The sequence below is a fragment of the Arvicanthis niloticus genome, chromosome 7 (genome assembly GCF_011762505.2).
Source record: "Arvicanthis niloticus isolate mArvNil1 chromosome 7, mArvNil1.pat.X, whole genome shotgun sequence".
Taxonomy (NCBI): domain Eukaryota; kingdom Metazoa; phylum Chordata; class Mammalia; order Rodentia; family Muridae; genus Arvicanthis; species Arvicanthis niloticus.
Genome location: NC_047664.1, coordinates 44,009,598 through 44,018,559, shown reverse-complemented (window position 1 = coordinate 44,018,559; position 8,962 = coordinate 44,009,598).

Genomic DNA, 8,962 nt, shown 5'->3' with positions numbered 1-8,962 from the left:
TGGGTTTTGCCTTTATCACTCTCTCAGTTAACAAATGGAGACAATAAAGAAGGTCTAAGTGTGATGACACTAAACTGCAATAGAGTGGTGGGCTCTTGGCATTTGGCAATCTGATATCACAATTTAAGGTAAATGATGACCAGTGTTGACACTTAGATGTGTTATTTCATCTATGATATAAATTTGGTCCTTGCATACTGAATAGACAATAAGTGGCAGTGAGTCACTTAGTGAATGGAAAGATAACCACATAAGATATCAAACAAAAGAGGGGTTCTTATGAGAGTTGAAAGGGAACTGATAAAGAGACAGTAGGCAGTGAGTGAGCTCTCAGCATAGGAAGATAAATTTCTCTTGTTTAAGAGTTAACCCTGGTAGGTTATAGATCAGCAAAATGCAGTTTCCATAATCTTAGAATGAACTTGGGACTGGACTCTGAATCTTATGGGGCACACAGTGCTAAGCAGAACCAATATTGTCATCTGATGTCCTGGAATTAAGATTGTCAGTTTTTCTGAATAATAATGAAGCATGCTCAGCCTAATTTTAATTTCAGCCAAACAGTGATTATTTTAGAATAAATGTTTCAAATACATTTCAAAATAACATATATAATTAAAACTAAAATGGGAATCCTTGTTCTGTCTGAACAATTACTATTTCTGTCCTCAAGGGCTACAGTTGAATCTCCAATTCTTTATATTACATTTACCCCAACGCTAGAGATAAGGAAGGATACTATTAAAATAATCAATATAAAAATTAAAAATTACCGTAATGTGTCTTGTCATTTAAAATAACAGGACTGCCTTGGACTAGCCCACCTTTCAAGGCCCACTCTAAATACCTGGTCTTCTATGATATCATCTGAGCCATTACCTAACAGAATGGTATTTCCTTTTTGTGAAATCTGAATGCATTGACAGTCAATAACTGTCGACTTGATTAGAGTTACCAGCTATATTTTTTTCTTATTCAGCTTCGTATCACTAATCAGCTTTGGCGCCTCAAGAGCTCGTCCTTTGTCTCCTCCACAAACCTTAGTTCCCTCTATTCCAATTCTAACTCACAAATCCAGCTACAGGGTAAAAAACTCACATATTCAAGGATCCTCTTGTCTAATATCTTCAATTTTAAATGTGGAAGCTGAGACCTAAGGGGATTAAGTAATTCATACAAGACCACCCAAGAAGCTAGACAATATTTACTGAGCATGTCTTATGTGCCAAGCACACCAGGAGGGAAATAGACAAATTGAGAATGAACAGTGAGTGAATAAACAAGAAACTTTAACAATGAAAAAGCCCTGTGTGAGGAGATGGAGGATGCCAAATGATCTAACAGAGTTGAGGATAGTCCTGTGTTACACTGGGCTTTTCAGAGAAGCCATCTTGAAAGAAGTAATAGAAGTATCGAGGACCTGTGTAGAAAAGATCTGATCATGCAGAGTTCTAAGAAAGAAGATGCAAAGACCTGAAGACCTGTGGTGCACAAAAGGCTGCTGGGCTCAAGGAGAAGATGGAATACATTCAGTTTGAAGTATAGGAAGCTACAGAGTTGGGAATTGACACCAATATGAGGGGAAAGTTTTTGAGACTTTTAAGCAGGAGAGCTATAGAGTCTAATTTACATTTTACATCTAATTATAGAGAGACAGGAGTGAACAGAGGCCAATGGGGAGAGTGTTTCATTATTAATAGGATGAGGGTTGTGGTTTATTCCTTTGGGTTTCTCAGCCATATTCTGTCTGCCTTTGGGTACGGCTTCTTGCTAACCCTTTTGGTTTGTTTTTTTATCCCAAAATACGTACAGCTGAGGCTTTCTCTCATCAATTCTCCATTTTATTTCAGAGAAGACTCTAGTGAGGAAGTAAGTGAAGTGACCCTTCAGTCTATCTCAATGTGCTTAACAGTACAATGTTTAGACATCAGCTGGACAGCAAAGTGGGATTAATATGTTCTCTGCCTCATGAATATTGGCTGAGAAGCTTCCTCCCTTTTCCAAATGGCTGTTCAGTGTTATCCCATACCTTATTGATCACTGTTTCATATGCAAAAGTGAACAGTTATGTGTGCATGAGGAAAGGCCTCAGGTGGAAAGAGATATTCCTGGCAGAGGTTACAGCTGACTCCAAGGAAAGAATCATAGGTAATATCATCATAACTCTCATCTCAGAAACAAATTCATTATTGTCTTCTTTTCTTCTTCTCTCTCTTCCCCTCCCACCCCCAACACACATCCTGCATGATAAGGCTTGGATTGACTGAATTTGCATCTGAACAATTGGGAAACATTGAGGAACAAACAAAGAGATAATGTTTGCAGAAGAAAAAAGCAATGCATATATCTCTAACTGACAGGCACCAAAGCCTGCATCAGCCTCCAAAGGTGGAAGTAGTATGTGCCAGAAAGGCAAAAGGCAAATGTCTAGATAATAAACTAGGAAGAGAAAGAAACTGCTTTAAAAGCCTCCAAGCCCACTCAAGCATCTTGTTTGGTCTGTGCTAGTTCAGGCTAATGATAGTATTCCTGTGTTTTCCAGATATATCAGGGGAGGGTCTGAAAGCAAAAAGTTAGGTGTTCATGTCATGCAAGGGCAGGATCTGAAACCCACCATGCTCAGTAAGGTGAGCCTTTCTCAAGAAGAGTTATGATGTAGAAAGAGCTATCAAGATACAAGCAATGCACCTACTTTGTGGGTCTCTTATACAAAGCAGACTAACCTTGGGATTCTCCATACTACAATAAAGAAATAAAAGCTCAGAAATAGTAACTTTGCATAGACAGCTGTAATTAAGAGTTTTTTATGAAAGGCCTATAGATGTCTAATTTCTAGGATTCCAAGGATTGTAAATAGTTTACTAACCACTTTCTTTATCTCTGAGGGTATTGAAACCAATCCTTTTATGATAGGCAGATGCTATAACAGCCACCACACTTCTGACTACATATATGAGTTATTCAAATGGCTTATATGCTAAGGTTCAGCTAGTCCAACAGTAGAAGGTCCAAGAATCCAGTGGTTGTTCAATTACAAGGCTGAATGTCTCAGCTAGTCTTCACTATATTCTAGAACGCCCAAAAAGCAGCTCTAGTGAAAGAATAGACTTGTCAACAGAAATCCAAGTTACTTGTGTTGATATTAACTCCACATGTAGTCAAGTTGACAGTCAAGAATAGCCATCACAACTCACTTAAAAAATATGGATTTTTATTGGCTCATAAGATAGAAAGGTCTGCGGCATTTGCTGGCATCAAACACAGCTGGATGTAGATATACAGTGTCATCAAGGTACAGACACTAGTTCCTCTCCTACAACTGTATTTCTAATACTGGATTTGCTGGAATTTTTCTAATGCTGGATTTGCATTAGAAAAGTACTCTTTTCTAATTTGTACTTTTAGAAGAATGTTGTGGCTATTCATACTGCAGGCTTTTGTGTGCATTTATGTGTGTCCAGTAAAACAAAGAAGTAATGCTTTTCAATAATAACAGTAAATGTTGGCATGCCTCTGATATACATGGCTGGTATCACATGTTCATTGTGAACATAACTTAGATTGGATTACAAGCTCACCCCACCTAAACCACTAAGCCCACACTTGTATCACAAGGCCACACCTGTACCACAGGCCCAAATATATTTACAACTCACAGCTGGAGGAAAAGCCAGCACTTGAATCAAAACTGGTACCTGCATCATAAGCCCACATTTGTAGCATAGACCTACATCTTTTCCCAACCTCATATATAGATCAAAAGCCAATACCTAGATCTATAACTCACAACCAGGGCTTTGGCAGAAAGGACAAGATAAAACTGTGGACGAATTATAAGTAGTATAAAATGACAGAGGAGGATGTTGGCTCAATGAAAAGATGCTAGCTAGTGTCAGGAAAGGAAGAATAAATTCTGGAAAATGTAGATGAATACATGAACATCCCGTTTAGGGTCAGGTTATTGTAATGCACATCCATCTTTTCTTAACTCTTTCTTAAATTTCTAAATTCAATGAGCTACTGTGACCCAGAAGCCCTCACATCACCCTGAGCTTGTTATAAATGTAGTGTCTCAGGCTTTAGGGTTCAGACCCACTGAAACAGCAACTGCATTTTAATAAGGACCCTCTGAGAGTAACAAGCACATGAGAGTTTGAGATTCTGTGACCTAAAGTTGTTCCGCTCTGTTTCTGGATGCATTCCTCCAGTCAAACAATGAACTGTACTTTTGGAATGAGAAAGACTTGATTGTGGATTCCACCATTAGTTTTCAAGCTCAACAATTATGGACTGGTCACTTTGTGCATCCTACCTTTGTTTCTGATTTTGTAATCAAGAATGAAAGAGATTTGAATTAGAAATGCTCTAAGGTCAGGTGATTGCTCTGTGAGAAAATAGCTTGCTGTGAAAGCATGAGGACCTGAATTTGGATCTCCATCATCCTGTGAAAAGCCGAGGATAACAGCGTACATCTGTAACTTCTGTTCTGTGGGATAGAGATACATGGATCACTGGAAGCTTACTGGCCAGTCAGTGTATGTAAGACCACAAGTTTCAGGTTTAGTGAGCGACCCTATCTCAAAACCAATAGTGTGGTAATTCAGGAAGACTAAGATATCTTTACATTATCATCTGGCCTTTGCAGATATCATCACAGGCAAATGCACAAGCACACATACACAGGCAACACGACCTGTGTGTAGAGTGGTGGACTGTGAGAAGCAGCTGGGTGCTTGGTCAAGCAGGAGCTTGGAACCCTAGAACCTTATTGGACAGCAGGAGTTCAGCTCTGATCCCAGGCCCTGATTCTTTTCATTTAGCTTCAGCCCTCCAACAACCCCTCCCACAAAGAGGTCTATGGCCATCAGTCCTGAGGAACAGTGCCTCAGGCCCTAGAGAGATTTACATACTAATGAGGTACCTGAAGGTCAGAGGGTGGAGCCAATTAAACATTCTTCCCCAGCCCCTCCCCCCTCTCTCCCTCACTATTTAACTCAGGTCACAGTAAAGGATGTTCTATATCTATCAAAGAAGAAAGATTCAGACACATAGTTTAAAATCTAAACACATTTTTAAGAGGTGGGTCAAAGGGCACTAATTTAAATGAGAGTTATGTTCAATGGGTGTGCTTCTTGCACACCAGAACCTTGTGTCCCAGAGCAAAGAACTGAAGAGATACATAGTAGCAAGCAAGGTGACAAACTTTCTATGAAAGCTTATATTTCCAAGAGAGAACAGCAGATAGAGCAGAGAGAAATCTCAGGAGCTCAAAGGGCTCCAATGCACAAAGGATTTGGGATCTTATGTCACAGAGGCTTAGGTTCATTCGCATACCACACACTTATAGATTTTCTGCATGTACCCATTTACATGTGGCTCCACACAGAATTTCATGACTGGCATGTCTCATTTGTAGCTTAAGTCTCTGCTCAGGAGGGTATATTTTAGTGTTATAATGAGACACTTTATTACAGTAGCATTATTTAAGTGTCTTTAAGGAAAGCTATTTCTCCAGCCTGGTTGGAGACCTGACATTCCTGTTGGGCAGATCAATCACCTTGCTAAAGAATTACCCATCAAGATGTTGGGAACACTATTACCACGCTAAATAAGTATCCCTTTAAGGAGATTATATACTTTTCATTCCCAGAAACCCTGTCCTCTGGTATAGTCACAGGGAGTCACCATGAAGTTTTGTTGGGTCTGCCTACTTTTGTGAGTCCGGATTCTAGAAAGCATTAACTTTCTCTTCTTTCTCTTCCTTAAGCATACCATTCCTAACTCTTTGGTTTCACTCTTTCTCTCAAACTCCCCTTCCTCCCATGTGGCCCTTTGTACAGCCAATGACTGACCTCAAATCCTAACTTTCTTCCTTTCTTCTCCTCCTTTTCCTCCACCTCTTCCTCCTCCTCCTTCCTCTTCCTCGTCATCTTCCTCCTCCTCCTCTTCTTCTTCTTCCTCTTCCTCTCCTCCTCCTCCTCATCCTTCTTCTCCTTCTTCTTTTTTCTCCTCTCTCATATTTTCTTCTTTTTCTTCTTTCTCCTTTAGGCTATTGCCACGATTTATAACATTGTTGTCCTGGGGTTTGTCTTTTACACTCAAAAACAAAACAACAAGAAAAACCCAAATCAACAACAGTAACAACAAACTATTCTTCAGTTTCCTTGTGAGTCTGTTGTTGAATTTTTTCATTAACAAGACTAAGAAGTCCAAGATGGGAGAGACCCTTGATTTTCCTGTAATAACAGGTCATCTTGGGTACTCTGGCCAGTACCAGTGGAAGATTTTAGTTGCCCTCAACCAAGAGGTTTCCAGCTTTCCTTTTGACCATTTTGTTTTGGTTTGTTTTTGAGGTTTTTGTATATGCTGATTTGTAAGTTTTTATATAAGTCCTTCTAACCTCACTAACTAGACATTAGAGGGTTTCAACACTGAACCCTCTAAAACTACAAATTCTAGAAGAAACTATGCAACATGTGGAAATTGGAAACTTGGTGCTATGTTTCTCTAAGGAGAAACTGCAGAAAAACTAGACATGCAGAAACCAATACCAAGAACTTGGGGTAAGAAACCAGGTTCCACCATCCAGGAGGAAGCAAGGTAAAATTTATGCTTTTGCCATCTTGTAAGCCAGAGCTCTGGAGCACTGAGGGAAAGCGTTAGCATTACAGCCTACCTCTCTTGACTCTGTTAATTGCTCTTCAGAATATAAAAGAAATTAAATAACAACCTCTCCAATTAAATAATAGCAGCTACCACTTCCTGTGGTAATGAGAGTGATAGATCTCCTGTAATTAATCCCGAGCCCCCAGGAGCTGCTTTCACCCCTTGGAAATAGCTCTCAGTCGTTCTCTTTTCAATGGAAGTCTGAGGCTTTCTAGGTGCGTTTTATATGCAGTGTGTTATTAATACCCCAAATACCTCTGTGTAAAACATTAATTGCTTGCCTGCCAGCTTGCACCTGATTCTGAATACCTGGCTGTTGGAGCTAAATCCATCAGCATGCTTTGCTTGGTGGCTGACCTCATGGGTGGTGTCTAATGGAATCAGTGACTGCCCTGCCCTGCCCTCTTCATCATATACAGGAGATTCATCAATATCCCATCACCCTCAAGAAGGAACACACATTAGACAGCAGACAGCAGACAAAAGTAGGGCACTGTCTCACTTGTGGGTGCTCCTTGTTTATGAGCCAGCATCCCAGGGAGCAAAATAAAGAGATGCTGGCTTCGGTATAAAGCCCCGCTGGATGTCTGTAAGGAACTCACTGCTAACAGCTCCTCAAGGCTTTGTCTGAGGAAGCAGGGGACAGACAAGAGACTTTGTCAGGCAGTGTGATCCCTGAGTGGCAGAGGAAACCAGGGATCTCAGTTAGGCATCTTGTTTCTTTGTACAGGAATCCATGTATCCTATAGAAGCCATAACACAATCTCAGGCTCCATCCATGACTTGGGCCTAGTTGGTGTTGTATACATGAATACATACATTCTTTGGAGGCTGCAAGACAACCTTAGTTGTAAAAGGAACTTAGCTGAGATGGCCCAGCTGCAATGCTGGCATAGGCGCCACTGATATGTCCTCCCTGAGACAACCTAAATTCTGCCAGCATGGCTAGAGGCAGCTGATGTGGGAACAGGTGATGGAGCAGGCACTGAGAAAAAGATAGGGTCATATGTGGCTATTTGAGAGCCAATGAGATGCTGGGAGGGGCATATAAAGGTTTGCCCAGTTTCTGCAATAAATGAACCTGCTTTTTTCCCACTTGCCCAGCTCCCAGAGTCTGTGTCCTTCACTCTGTGCCTCCTTACCCCCACCCCAGGGGTCTTGGTTGGTCACAAGCAACACTTGTTTATTGTTCTTCAGGCTCCACCCACGAGTTTTTCCTTTTTTCATAAGGTCTCACATTCCTTGAACTTGTCAAAAAGGTTGATTGGCTGGCCAGTGAACCTATGTTCTTGTCTCTACTTTTCCAACACTGGTATTAATAAGTACATGTAATCATACCCAGCTTTTTTTAGGTGGATTCTGGTTAACCATAATTGTCACGTCTTTGTGCATTTTTTGTTTGTCTGCTTTTGTTTTAGTGTGTGTGTGTTTTCTTTCTTTTCTAAAAATTTTATTTATTCACATTACATCCCACTCACCAACCCTCCTTTCAGTCAGTTCCTCTCACAGTCCTTTGCCCCCTCCCCTCCCTTTCTCTTCTGAGAGGGTGGAGGTCTCCCTTGGGTATTCACCCCCCACCCCATGCCACCCTGGCAAATCAAGTATCTGTAGGGCTAGGCACATCCTTTCTTACTGAGGCTAGACAAGGCAGCAGAGCAAAAAGAACATATCACACAGACAGGCAACAGCTGGAATAGCTGCCACTCCAGTTGTTCATGGACTACATGAAGACTAACCTTCACATCTGCTACATATATGCAGGGCAGGGGATGGGGGCTAGGTCCAGCCCATGTATGCTCTTTGGTTGGTGGTTGAGTCTCTGAGGGCCCCAAGGGTCCAGGTTAATTGTCTCTGTTGGTCTTCCTGTGGAGTTCCTATCTCTTTCAGGGCCCACAATCCTTCCCTCAACTCTTTTATAAGAGTATCTGAGCTCCAGCCAATGCTTAGCTGTGAATCTCTGCATCTGTTTCAGTCGATTTCTGGGTGGAGCCTTTCAGAGGACAGTTATGTTAGGCTCCTGTATGCACGCATAGCAGAGAATCATTAATACTGTCAGGGATTGGTGCTTGCCCGTGGAATGGGTCTCAAATTGGGACCATTATTGGTTGACCATTCTCTCAGTCTCTGCTCCATCTTTGTTCCTGGTTTCTTATAAAGAAGATAAATTTTAGATTGAAATTTTTGTGGGTGGGTTGGCATCCCTATCTCTCTCCATGGGGGTTCCTGCCTGGTTAGAGGAGGTGGTCTCTTTAGGTTCCATATCCCCAATGCTGTAAGCCACAGGTATGGTCACCCA